We start from the raw sequence: 14,714 nt of genomic DNA, 5'->3' as shown, positions 1-14,714 counted from the left end.
CAGAACTACACTCTAAGCGAATTTCGGACGAAAAATCGGTCCAACCAATAGTCCTTCAGGGGTTAACCGTTAGCCTCCTACGAATCATTCCTTAAGCCTGTTGAGATCCGGGACAATTAGCCTGTTTGGAATTTCACGCGGCCTCATCCGTGAGTTGACAACTGACGAGGAATATAGCGCCTGCATGGCACCGAATTACGGCACGTAGCCGCGGCGGTGGCAGCCCTTATAAAAATTTTTAAACAAACTATAGACTGTCCATAGACTTCTGTCTATAAAGTCTATAGACTGTCTTTAGACAAACCCTAGAGGACGGTCTATAGGCAATACATTTTTCATAGACGTCTATAGACAATCTATAGATTTATGGCCATGCATTTTAGTAGACTCTTGTCTATAGACAGTCAATAGACTGCAAACAGACAAAAATAAGTATCTATAGAAAAGAAATGGAGTCTATAAGAGGTCTATAGACTTCCTATAGTCCATATTTCTAAGGGATCGGCCCCGTCTTCCCTTTGTTTGCGGGAGAGAGGGCTCGCCAATGAGCAGCATGGGCAGGGTGCACATGGACACAAGAGTACATCACCTTAAAGGCCTAATCGCGCCGTCGAGGGAGCCAACCCTCTCTTCTTCGCTGTACTGAAAGAGGCGGCTGTAGGAATGGAGCCGTTCCTTTACCACGGTGTGTTGGGGTCCCAAGATGACGAACTTTCTGGAAGCTGTCCATGTTGTCGAATGTTGTTAAAAGTGCTCTGAATTCAGTTTTCGAAGTGCGGTTTGAACGAAAAAAGATCAGTATTGTCTAATATACACGCCAGAATTATCTGGTTATCGATAGGAGTTAGGCAATTAAGTATATTAAGTATAAAGTCTAAATGACTTCTGACCGCACAAGTACCACATAATATCGCCGAAAAAGAAAGAGGTAATTCGTCCATTCATGAAAAATAACACTCGCCGAAAAAAAAGAACGAAAACTGCGTTTTCAAAAAACGCCGAAAAAATTCAGATGAATTTTCCAAAAAGAAAAACCGAAAATTCCAACCCTAGATATACCATTGTATGTTGATGACGTCGTTTACCCGCCGGAGGGTTAAGGTCGCCTTTGTTACCGCTCGCATGTGTTTCTTGGTAATGAAGGAATCGCTAGAAATAGTGGTCGCGAAAATATGAATGAAATATGTCAGCTCACGATCTAGAGGAAAACTATGCACTTCCCAATGGAAACGAAGACAGATCTGAGTGGCTTACCGCAGACACCCGACGGAAGCATCGGGCTGGACACGCACGGAGCGACAGTACACCTCATTGGCGGCAGCTTCCTCGAGACACTACGCGCGGGTGCACCGATAGTGACATCCTCGCATACACTCCAGAGCTGTGCGCGCTAGGGGCCCAACAGGACACCTCGTGCGGAGGGCACAGGCGCCCCTATTGTTTTATGTACTGTCACTTGCAAACATATGCGCCTCGAAACAAACCGCTCTCAGGTGTGTCCAGTGTTCTTACTGAAGCTTTTTCCGCAATAATTTTCCGGAAGTTTCGAAATAATGCAAGAAAGACAGGATAAAGAATGCAATAAAGAAAGAAAGAAAGAAAGAAAGAAGGAAAGAAAGAAAGAAAGAAAGAAAGAGAAAGAAAGCGAGAAAAAAAGAAAGGAAGGAAGAAAGAAAAAAAGAAATAAAGAGAGAAAGAAACAAAGAAAGACAGAAAGAAAGACAGACAGACAGAAAGACAGACAGAAAGAAATACAGAAAGAAAGACAGAAAGAAAGCAAGCATCGTTTTCCTTGAGTAAGCATACTCTCGAAGACGCTAGGCAAGTATTTTTATTATAAAACACAGCAGAATGACGCACAGAAAGTGACATTCAAAGTCGCATATGTCGCTTTCATGAAACACCACAGCAAACAAAGAAATAAATATATGGCACCTATCTTCAGACGGAAGTGCAAATTGGAATTTATTGCTTAAAAACGGCAACTGCGCCATATGGGATTCGCCTATCTGAACAATCTGCCGAGAGTGAGACTGTTGCAGAGACTTCTCTTCTTTGCTACCCAATTTATTTATTTATTAAGCTCGGGCGTCGCCCGTGAGATCTTAGTTACCGCAGCTGTTTCATATTTCATGCAGAAAAGCGTGAAAATCTTTCCAATCACTATTCACAGCAATCATATTACCATTAACTTACAAAAAATTATTGTACTTATTGAAGCCTAGTTTTGAAAACGCAAAGCAATCTTCATTAGCAATATTCACATAACACTGGCGAACATACATGCTCAGTGAAACTTTAAATGAAGGAAGTACAGTGTACCTATACAAAAGCTCAGTTGAGCTGAATCTTTGCTGGCTGTGAAAAAAGTGAGCTAAATACGGGTAATACCGAACGTAACGTGTTCAAAGCGGTGAAGCCGGAGGGAAATTATTTGCGCGGCTCCTCCCGCACTGCAGTGTATTCGCGGCCTCCCTCACTCCTAAACAAGCCATCTCTCAGCCCGCTAGGACGCTCAGTCTCGACTCAGCAGCTGTTTGTAATGGAGCTCCCGCTTGCCGCTACCGCGAGGTGCGACGTTCGCGCACTTTTTCGGCTTTTGAACGAAAAAGCCATTGAAACCATCGACATTCATTCCCAGCTGACGGATATGTGTGGAGAGTTGTGAACATATGTCAAAAAACGTCCGCAGGTGGTGTAGGAAGTTTACAGCTGCTGCCACTGAAGTTCACAACGAAGAAAGAAGCCGGGCAGACCGTCGATATCCGACGAGACGCTCGCGAAGGTTAAAAAAAGCATGCGTCAAAACCAGATGATCACTCTCGATGATCTGAGCATTTTGGCCGCTGAGGTTTCTTGAAGCACCCTTCACATGATTTTGACTGATAAATTGGATTATCGGAAGGTACGTGCAAGATCGGTTCCGCGAATGCCCACAGCTGACCACCAACGTCAGCGCGTTGACTGTTCCCGCAAATTTCTTGGGCGCTATGCGTATGAAAAGAACCCTCTGGAGTCAATTGTTACTGGTTGCGAAGCGTGGGTGTTCCACTTCGTTCTTGAACCTAAACACAAATCACGTGAGTGAGGAAATTGCTCTTCACCCAAGCCACGAAAATTCACACAGTTTGCGGGCAAAGTCATGACAATAGTGTTTCGGGATGGAAAGGGGGTATTGTTGGTCGACTTCCTGGCTCCTGGTACTATAACAAATGCTGAAAAGTATTTCGAGGCAAAAAAAATCACGGATAGATAGAAACTTTATTCACCTAGTGATTTTGGACCCCTCAAGGATTCAGTGCCACCGCACAGCCCTCACATTACGCGCATGTGTCCAGGCCACGTAGGCCCATGGCACTGGCACCCCGGTCCACATAGCGAAGTTCGGCGTACGGTTCCTGCGACGCAAGGAGGGCCTCCCATTCTTCCCATGTACCGATGGCGGGCTGTACCTGCAGGGTGAGGATCGGCAAGGAAGCTTAAGAGACAGACGGGCAATTCAGAACTGAAAAGGCGGAATGTTGAGCAAGGGCTTAAGGATACTCTACTACACAGATCGCCCCCATGTCACCTGTCAAACCTTCGGTTTTCCAGAACAGTTTGGCTGGGACATCATTACCCAACCAACAGTACAGTCCGCACATGGAATTCCGTGACTACCGCTTGTTTCCTAGGTTGACAAACATTTGGCCGCGTAGTCCATCAGCGATAATGACGAGGTGAACGATGAGATCCTGCGCTTCCTCAGCGACACGGTGGTGAGCTGGTATGACGTGGCCATGGACAATCTGCCTGAGGAGTAAAAAAAAAAAGTGCTTCGGCCGAAATACGATTATGTAGGAAAACAGGGGAATGATCAATTTGTAGTATGCAGCATACACTAATAAAAATAAACGTTTTTCCTGTTTGTCAAGCAATTCGAGACCTTAATTGCGGGGCCACCCTTATCGAAAATGAGACATGAAATGTGGCACAAGATGGCAATAAAGCTACGGCTTTCATACAATGGCATGACACTTTCTTTAATGTACAAGATAAGTCAAGCTAAAGATAAAACCAACCGTCGCAGTGGTTCAGTGGCTTATGGCACGTTAACTCAGGTGGTCGAAATTATTCCGGAGCCCTCCACTACGGCACCTCTTTCTTCTCTCAGTCCCTCCTTTATCCCTCTCTTACGGCGCGGTCCAGGTGTCCGGCGAGATATGAGACAGATACTGCGCCGTTTCCTTTCCCCAACAACCAATTATATTATTACTATTTATGGCGCTCGGCTTCTGACCTGGAAGTATATAAACGGATGTCTCACCTAAAAATTTACGCAGTTATTAAATTTAGGCTTTTTGAGTTAGGAGAGTGTGTTTTTCGGCATAGCATTGTCAGCAGTGTAGCGCACCAGAATACAGCCAAGACGTGCTAACTAACATGCTGGCTAACTAATATTGAATAGTTAACTTTAAACTATTACTGTTAGGCTCCTTAATTATTGAAAGGCATGTAGCCCGCCGTAAGTATATATATATCTGTTTTCAGAATTTCAAACACACGGTTGCCCTCTGCGCTGTGACGCAACAAAGATTGGCAATTTCGACAAGTTACGTGCACTGGAGAGGTTGCTTTGCCTGCAAGCCTCTCGAAAGCCCGTGTATTTTGGCGGGATGTAGCCAAAATGGTCGTGTTCATCTATACCGTCAATTCTACAAGCATGGACTGGGCGCGCACGTGCAGCATACACATGCTCAGTTCCTTGCAGGCTTCATGCCTGTATTAGTAGTGCGGTAAGCGTTTTAGTTAAAACGTTCAGCAAACTGTGCACACGCACGCTACCGGTGATCAACGCCTGGCAGTAGCTTCATTCTTAAAATATCGCCAAAAAGGATTCCTTGTAATAAAGGAATAATTACTCATTGGCATCCACCCAATCCCAGCCATACGCCTACAAAGGAAATCTACACAGCTTCCATGGAAACTTTGTAGTTAAAGAAAAATTCGTCCTGTCCCGGGTTTCAAACCCGAGACCATCGCTTCACCGGAGCAGTCGGTCAACCAGCCGAGCTAATCGGGGCGGCTAGCATATGGTAGGGCGAGAGTGACTTAATTGATGACTCGAAGTGGGAACAGTGTTGGTGAAATGTTTATGGGAATCGCCTAGGGTGGAGTAGATTTGTAATAAGGGGGCAATTGCTTTATTTATTTATTTATTTATTTATTTATTTATATATTTATTTATTTATTTATTTATTTATTTATTTATTTATTTATTTATTTATTTATTACCTCAGAGACACCGGATATGGGACATTACATTAGAGATGGCCATGACAGACTACAAGATGATGGCCTCAATCTTTTTCTTGAATTTGATGGGGTTGGTAAGTTGTATGGCTTCTGGCGGCAGATCGTTCCAGTTCCGAGATGATTTGACAAAAAAAAGATCGGAAATGAGATGCAGTTCTTGCAGGGGGAGGGCACACGGTCTTGCTGTGGTGAATGCGGCTGGAGAGACGATGTGCTGCTGATATGACTGATGCTCCTAAAGATGAATGATAAAACTTATGGAACAAGCATAATCGAGATATTTTCCTGCTTGTTTCAAGACTAGACAAGGAAGCTCTAGATTTTAGAGAAGACACACTAGTATAATATGAATAATCACAGTAAATAAAGCGGATAGCGCGATTTTGTATTTTTTCAAACGTTAGTGAGAGGTTTACTGATAAGGGTTCCATACTGCTGAAGCGAATTCTAATTTAGGCGGACGAAAGTTTGGTAAGCCAATAATTTGATGGAAGGGGTAGCGAAACGAATATTCCGACGTAGGAATCCAAGGGTGCGGTTAGCGTCATTAGCGATGTTCGTTATATGTGAAGACCATGTTAGGGTATGAGTTAAAGCAGTGCCCAAATACTTACAGGTAAGAACGGAACACACTTCAGAACCAAAAAGAACATATTTAGAGGGAATGTGGGATTGCCTGCGATGGAAAGAAATCATGCATATTTTAGCAATATTAAGGGACATTAACCAATGCTTGCACCAAGTTTCAATTCGGGTTAAATCTTGTTGAAGGGTGTCGGCGTCAGTGCTTGTAGAAATCGGGCGGTAAATTACGCAATCATCAGCAAATAGTCGGATGTTAAAGGTAACGTTGGAAGGAAGGTCGTTAATGTAATTGAGAAAAAGCAAGTGTCCGAGCACTGTGCCTTGAGGAACACCTGAAGTAACCGGAGAACAAGGGGACGACGATTTGTTAGCGTAGACGAATTGCTCTCTGTTAGTCAAAAAATTTTTGAAGCCAGTTCATCACTAAGTGATTAATGTTTAGACGCGAGAGTTTTAGTAGTAATCTTTTGTGCGGTACTTTATCGAATGATTTTTCAATTTCAAAGAACAGCGCGTCAAAAGAAATATTTAAGTCAAGATGCGAACTAAGGTCATTGATGAAAAGGTCTAGTTAGGAATCACAGGAAAGTCCTTTTAAGAAACCATGTTGGTTAGGGTGAAAAAGGTTGACTGAGACTTGAAATTTAATGACGTGAGAATAAATAACATGTTCCATTAGTTTTGAACAAATGCTTGTGAGGGAAATAGGGCGGTCGGTAGTTTTTACATCAAAAAGATGTACCTTTTTTTTTTGGGGATTGGGACAATCTTACCTATTTTCCAGTGTTGTGGCAGCACACCTGATGAGAGACTGTTTAAAAAGGTGGCATAAGGTGACACTAACAATGTTCTTAGTATTTTTGGGACTTCCGAGTTTAAGCCATCAATACCAGATGAAGATGACACTTTCAATGATTCGATTAGTTTCATAATTCTACTAGTGTCGAACAGAATGTCTGGCATAACAGGGTGATCAAAGACAGGGAAGTATGGTAATTCGCCTTAAGGTTCTTTAGTAAAAACTGAGCAAAAAAGGAGTTAATAGTGCTACAGACTTTATGTTTCGGTATGAGTATGTTGCCATCGCTGTGTAATGTTAGAGGTCTGTGGCGTGTAGGGTTAATAGTTTTCCAAAACTTGTTAGGATTGGTGCGTAGCATAGACGGTAACACTGATGAAAAAAAGGAACGTTTGGTTTGGCTTGCTAAAAATTAGAATATTTTTTCTGCAGACTGATACCTTTTCCACACACAAGCGTTTTTCAGGCGTTTGGCGGCTCGAAAAAGTCTTTTTTGTTGTTGAGGCTCTTCAGTTCGTTATTAAACCACGGTGACTGATTTTTCGGTTATGGTGATAGTAGGGATGTGCATATCAATCAGTTGATGCATTTTGTGTTTGAAGAGAGACCAGTTAGTTTCAATAGACCGGCTTGAGAAGTCAAGGACTAGCCACGCCCAAAAGTAGGACAGTTCTGCGTTCATGGCTGTGTAGTTCCCTTTGTCATATAAGGTTAGTGTCTTTTTTTGCTTTCTCAGACATGGCAGTTTGTAGGAAAATGTGTTTAGTGTTACGGAGTCGTCACTAAACACATGTAAATGAAGCGGCGGTGGAACGTTATCTGGGTGGGAAGTGAAAACAAGATCAAGAATATTAGAAGAATGATCAGTTTTCCTGGTAGGGTTAGATACGAGCTGAGACAAGCCAGAGGTTAGGCACGTGTTAACAAAGTCATTTTCGATGTTATCTTTGGATGTAATGGCAGGGAGGTCGGACCAGGTAAGATCAGGAAAATTAAAGTCACCATAAAGAAGACTGGGAATGTGCTGATGTGACGTAGTTACGACGCAGAGTGCTTCGTGGAAGTGAGCCACAAAGAAATCTGTTAGATCAGGTGGTCGATAGCAAACGCCGATGATAGCTGGGGGGAACGAAGCATGGCATTGAATAAAAAGCAATTCTAACGGGGATGCAAGGTTAATCTCGGAGCAACAACATGAGTGAGGAGCGCCGATTAGTACGCCTCCTCCTCGCCTATTTATCCTGTCACGTTGAAAGAAATGGAAATCTGGAAATACGGAAAGTATCTCGGAGTCTCCTATGGCCGAATTTAGCCATGTTTCGGTTAGTACAATTATGTTGCTCTCCGTCGTGCGTACGAGACTGTCGAGGGTGTCAAGCTTAGGCGGAAAGCTGCGGATGTTAGTGTAAAGAATGGTCAAGGGGAGGAGCTTTGACTTTTCGGGAGGGTCATTGAGTAGCTATGGAGTGCGGGAAACGACTTTGTTTGCAACACGGTCATAAGTGTACGTGGTGGTACCGATGATGAGCTTATTATACCGGAGTTTGTATTTTTCGGTTTGCGATTTTCCAAATGCAAGTAGCTGCTTCCTCGCAAAGAGAGTAGTTTTAGAGTAGTCCTCAGAAACACTAAGGCCACTGTCCTTTAGTTTTCTAGCACAGGAAAGAATTTTTTCTTTTGTTTTATAGTGAGCAAAATTAACAGTAATCGGTCGGTTTTTGTTAGCATCAAACTTCCCAATCTGTGAGCTCTTTCAATGTCTGTTGGATTGATTGTGACGTTTAGTTTTTCTCTGCATACCTCAGTGACAAACTTCTCATATTCAGCCCAGGTTTCTGGGTTAGTGTCCTTTAAGCCAAACAAATAATGAATTGGATCGGCGTGCCCTGTCTTCGGAGTCGGTCAGCTTAGACCTAATGTACGATATTTCACCCGCATTCTGCACCGCAAGCTCCCGAACATCGCTTATATCATCCTTTATGGCGCCAAATGATGCGCAATCTTCTTCAATTTTCGTTAGTCTGCTTCTTATTTCACCTAGCGCTATGGTCATTTTCGGTTAACGTGCTGCGAATTGTTTTCATTTCGGCCAGCAAAGATGCTTGTCCAGGTCGAACTTCATTCAAAGCTTCCATTATGTCGGAAGAATCTTGCAGAGGAGCACTGCTGGTGTTGGGACCGGGGTTTATTTCAACATCACCCGCCAAAATCAGCAGTTGGCGGATGACACCGAGGCATTCAAAGGCAGTCGCGACACAATGCCTAGGGCTCGGCAGCACTAGCAACGCACTAGCTAGCACTAGCAGCACTAGCAATGAGTATTCGTAGTTTACCTGCACGACAAAGAGGCGACGCAGGTGAGCGTACGTGAACATCGTTGCAGTGATGCCGAGCCCATTAAGCGCGGTGGGCGTTGGTGCTGTCCTTAAGTAGTGTGGACGCTCCGGTGACATGCCGGTGACATGCTGGTCCGGTGACATGTAGGCATGCTGGTTATCATGGTGCGATCCGGCCGACTGGGGCCCGGCCGGGATGCAGAGCCAGGTACCGGTGCTCCATGGATGAGATGGCGATGGTACCGGCAGGAGGGTGTTGCCAATGGCCCAGCTCGCGTCAGCACAAGCGCCAGCCGGCGGACTGAAAGGCACGAGCGCAAGCGCCAGCACCTGCACGACAAAGAGGCGACGCAGGTGAGCGTACGTGGACATTGCGGCAGTGCTGCCGAGCCCATTGGCATCCACCCAAGCGCTGCCAGGCGGTTACAAAGAAAAACTATACAGCTTCCACAGAAACTTCGTAGCTTTTTTTCTTTTTAACTAAGAAGTTTCTGTGGAAGCTGTATAGCTTTCCTTTGTAGCCGTACAGCTGCTATTGCGGAGATGCCTATGAGAAATTGCTCCCCTGTTACAAATCTATTCCGCCCTAGGGAATTCCCAGAAACGTCTCATCAAACGACTTCTTCCCTTTCGCAACCGTAAAGTTATAATCGAAGTAGTTCTGAGGAAGCTATAACATTAATGCAACGGCTTTTTCCGAGGCCGCCTAGCCTGGCGTTCCCATAAGATTGAGATGACAACACATACACTAAGCAACGTTTTAATTTGCATGCTCTTAATAGAGGATTTCCCAAGAAGTGGCTGGGAGCAAAGTGATGCCATTGTATCAGACTGATTTGAGGCACCAATTCGTTCATTACGTTCTGATACCCAGCACCACGGGATCGTTCAAAGCTATAATGCCACGCCTAGAACTTTTATACCGGGAAAAACACCAATGCGTAAAGGTTCCCAATTCGTGGTTACACCGACGATCTGAAAGATTCTTCGCAATTTCTACGTAATCACGTGATACACAAGACTACTGCGCACGTTTCCTAAAGCGCGCGGTCAGCAAAGAAGTCAAAAGTGCAGCTGTGAATAAACGACCACACTGTGGGCTCGTCTTACGCTGGTAGAACATAACCCACCTTGTTTCATCGCGAAAACCAACGTAAGATATAAGCACGAAGCTCGCCGTAGTACTCCGCTATCGGTACAATCGCGATGTTACAATTGGTGCGCGCAGTGTAAGGTACAAAGTAAACCGGATGTATTGCTCAAATAGTGAATCCAATTTTGTTTACACAGCGGCCTTGCCCCGTAGACCAAACGGCGGTATATACTGAGACAATTTGACGCTCTTCAAGCCTGTACGCTCGACTAATGCGCGGCTAGCGCTAAGCAAATCATTCGGCGCGCAGATTACTCGAATCATGTCCAGCAATTTCGGACAAAGATTTTGAAAATTGGAGAATTGCAAGATAATTTTACGGTAATATTGAAGGTAACGGTCCATTCGTCTAATATGTAGCAAAATCTTTCTTTTAAAGTGTTTCCATCAATTGCACCGAGCAGTTAAGACTGCCATAGAATCAATGGGGAAAGCTTTTGACGACAGCACAAGCGTTAATAGGAAAATATCAAGAGTACCGTCGGGTGATCTGCAGATATGTTTATTGTTATAGTGAAATCTTATATTGTCTGAAAAAAATTCGTTCATAAATGGTTTCGCGTTCAAAAATGCTTTTGCCCAGAAATGATGGGCATGTGCAAACAGAATACCAGTCGACTATGTTAGAGCGGTCAACGTTACACCTCTTTCGTTGCCCACTGAAACGCATGGGCTGCATGCGCAGCTTTCCCTCTAGGGTCAGCTAATTGACTCGTTGCTGTCTGGAAATGGCGGCAAAGAGAATCACGTGATGTGTCACCGCAGTATGCCGCACAGCCGGGGGTAGGCGCGCGTGTCCCACTTCGAGTTTAAGAGCCCGTTGGAGGGGCGTCCCTGGGGCGGCTGACTCACGAGAGCCTTTGCATGCGTGCACACAAGGACGGCGCGCGTGCAGGTCACAACGAACACGCTTCGGGGTTGTCAAACCTCACCGACTCACGGTATCGCTTGGGTGCACTCTCGGCAAGGAAAGGCATCGAGTTCATCACTGCAATACTTCACTGCAATAGCTTGGGTAGTGGTCGCGATGCCTGTAGCTCTCACGGATTCGTCTGTGTGCTTGAGGGTAGCCTTCGGTCTCGTGCTCATTTTTTACGCTACATCGCTGTTATTCGGTGAAGCCAATCTAACTAAACTTTAGCGGCAATCCTCGCCTGACATGTTTCGCTCGTTTCGCCACCAAAGACGGTGCGGAACAAAGTTGACCTTAACTTTAATGAGCGACTGTTCTGCTTATAGTGTACCGGTGACAGGATTAGACATCTTCAGGTAGCCGCTTGTTCTAAATCAGCGTCTGCTGCGGCTTCGATGCGTAGCAATTGTTAGGCATACCAATGCTGGTGGGATGCCAGTTGGCGCCACTGGCGCCACTGGTTGTTAAAGAGCTAGAATAGCATGGCAAGCATAATGCGGAGCCTGATCAAGTGCACAGCAAAAGCGAAAAAAAAGCAGTTAATAAGCAGGAACTTGCCCGTGGGAGAAAAATAATTTTTTTTAGTAATTTTTAAAAAAGGTGTTTCTTGAGATAATGCTACCATGACAACTGGAGCATCTGATGCATGCCTGACCACCTCGCATACGCTTCTGGATCTTGCGGTATCCCAGTTATTTTACCGCAACGTAGCCGAACACATAGGAAGTAATAGCAGATATCACAAAAAGGCGGACATTAGCGAGAGTTGCTGTCAGGTTAATTAATTATCCCCTTTTAAAGCCAAAAGAAACTGCACTAAAAACACGGCACAAAGAAAGACACACAGACAAGATTGCGCAATACCTTACAGCTTTACAAAACAGTAGACATCTCGATGGTTTTCCTTATAATGTCATAAACGCCAAGCCTAAAGAATCAATTTAGGTTCTTTATCGTGGACTGGAAGAAAAGTGAGGTTGACTTCGACGACCTTCATGGATTTAAAATGAACGTGTGCCCCGCGAGCGTAACGTGAGAATGCTCTGCTGCTTCGACAGTGCCACTGAAATAGTTACTAATTAACATGACACATTTATTTTGAGAGTCAGGGGTCCTGATGCGATCTTGAAGTGCGAAATGGGCCTGGAGGTTGGGAGGTACCGTTTCACAAAGTTTTTATTGAATCGGGGATGTTCTGTGTGGACACGTGCAAAACTGACCTTCCATTCGTCTCATATCTTTCTCTTCCCACGTGTACGGCAGCATACTGGGCGTCGCCTAGTCAAACTCTCTCCCTTTCCATTCTTGTTTCTCTCTCTGTCTGGCGAGGTCCTGTATTTCTAGTCAGTGGAACTGGAACTCTCCCTGAGCCAACGTTGTAGAATTTTGTTGACGATCGTGTAGCTTCGTATTTACCCTCGCGTTCATGCGGACAGCCAAATGCCGCGCCGTGCGCTCGACGACCTTGACACCCGGCCGCTGAGAGGGAAGGGGTCCTTCGACTGTGGCCCCGGCGATAGTCAGCCGTGACGGCCTGCTATGCACTGCTGCTCCCGGTCCTGGGGGCATTGCGCTTGCGTGACAGGTTGTAACAGTGCCGCAGACGTCTCGCGTGCGCAGTTATCACCTTCCATCCCGCCTATTTTCCTTCCCCCCTCCCTTTTTTTTTCTGTTACCGAGCACAGGGTAGCCAACCGAAATGCTATGCTTGATAAATCCCTGCCCTCCATTTTAATTTTTCCTTCTTCTTCCAGCCTGTGTCTCTCTCGCTTTACAAGCGGACGTACATTCATGCATTACCGTTCAGTTTTTGAACATGAGCCACAAAAACCATCTTGTTAAGTGGTATTCACAACCTCCATACAATGTCTGCATGGAGGTCCATTTCTCATGCATGTAGAAGTTACATGCGTCGGTGGGTGTGTACAAGACATAGAATTCGTGTGATACGTGCGCGTCGTCCATTTACACAAGTGGCAGCCAGAGTGTTTGGGTGGACACCTCTAATGTCCGGATCACTCTATGTAATTCATTGTATTACATTGTATTACTCAATCTCTCCCTTTCCTTCTGTCACCCTTTCCTCCTGGTGGAGTAGTGAGCCAGGGTACGTTAGCGCCGGCTGACCTCGCCACCTTTCCTCTCACTAAACTTTTTGTCCATACAAGGGCCAGGGAGCGGAACAGTTTTCCACAACAGCTCACGAGAAAACAGTGCTGCATTTGAACAAAACTTGGTGCTGACCGAGTTGGTCTATTTTTGCTATAAAGGAATCCTTGTGACGCGCAACAGAGACGAGAAGCCACAGAGGGCGACGACACGATGAACGGCGCATGCCCTGACCTTTAGTCGTCCTGATGGCTTTCAGTCTTTGCTGCTTAGACGGCCACAAAATGGAATGCCTGTGTGAAAATCTAAGCGTAGCTGCACCTTCTTTGGCGAGGCCTACAGCCATGAGAATTTAGTGTCGCGGACGCCAGCAGTTCTGAGTGCTATGAGCGGGCATCATTCTGCCTGTGCTACACGAACTGCACGGGCAAAGACGCTCGTGGACCCCGAACGTAGCAGGTCGGCACTTCACCCCTGCGGTCTGACACTCGGTGAAGGTTGCAGCGACTCCTCTGGTGCTCGCTATAGATTGTCCTGATCACTCGTCATGAAAGACCACGAAGGACGAGGTTTCCGAAAGGATAGTTCCACAGCAACATTTCCGCCTCACACGAGAGGAAGGATCTGGCCTCGAAGTGGCCACCCAATGATAATCACCGGGTGCTAAATTATCGCAGTGTTATTTACCGAAGCGTCGGACAGTATCGAAACCGACAAGTCCGATTGTTAATGCGCATATCGGCGCTCTCAAACTACCTCCTGATTATCACTGAAACATTCCCTATCTCATTTAAATATAAATACATATATTTTGGTCTTCTACTGAGCGGGAGTACCTGGGTTCGAACTCGACCGCGGCGGATGCGTTTCGATGGAGGTGAAACACTAAATGCGCCCGTGTGCTGTCCGATGTCAGTGCACGCTAAAGATCCCCAAGTGGTCGAAATTATTCCGGAGCCCTCCACTACGACACCTCTTTCTTCCTTTCTTCTTTCACTCCCTCCTTTATCCCTTCCCTTACGGCGTGGTACGGGTGTCCACCGAGATATGTGAGACAGTTACTGCGTCATTTCTTTTCCTCAAACACCAATTTTAATCTTCATTACTTATTTTTTATAGATGTCCTCTGTAGATGAATGTGGAACTGCTGTTAAATGCGTTTATCAAGACGAGCCGCCTCACATGGAAGTGCACTAACAGATCGCTGTCAAATTATAGCCGTCACTGCGCGAAAAACGAGGAAACAATCCTGAGAAGAGGTGCACACCGCAAGAAGAAGTTGAATGGCGATTACACAACTGGCAATGCGGGAAATCGTCGCTCGCTGGCATGCAAAAATGACTGAGCGCAGAAAGTTGCAGGTCGTGCGCACGTCCGCGAGGGAGCCTTTACTCCCCCCAACCTCCGTTCACGCTTGGGTGCACGGGCGCGAAATGGCTACGAACACGAACATATGGACCTCCTTCACCCCGCGACGTCACGAAGATGCGGTGGCGCTGATGTTAGCAGCGACTTTCGCATGGT

The 14,714-nt window shown here is 45.6% G+C and overlaps 1 long non-coding RNA gene across 1 annotated transcript in view; it reads right to left on the bottom strand.

Annotated features, from left to right (window-relative positions):
- Positions 1-3,277: 3,277 nt before the first annotated feature.
- Positions 3,278-14,714, bottom strand: part of LOC144120597 (uncharacterized) — an 87,097-nt gene continuing 75,660 nt past the window's right edge. The window contains exons 2-3 of the long non-coding RNA XR_013312462.1: positions 9,013-9,345; positions 3,278-3,452 (exon numbers count right to left, since the gene is read on the bottom strand). This is a non-coding gene — a long non-coding RNA (uncharacterized LOC144120597). The remainder of the gene's footprint in view (positions 3,453-9,012; positions 9,346-14,714) is intronic.

This window comes from Amblyomma americanum, chromosome 2 (genome assembly GCF_052857255.1).
Source record: "Amblyomma americanum isolate KBUSLIRL-KWMA chromosome 2, ASM5285725v1, whole genome shotgun sequence".
Taxonomy (NCBI): domain Eukaryota; kingdom Metazoa; phylum Arthropoda; class Arachnida; order Ixodida; family Ixodidae; genus Amblyomma; species Amblyomma americanum.
This window is presented reverse-complemented; position numbering and strand designations above follow the sequence as displayed.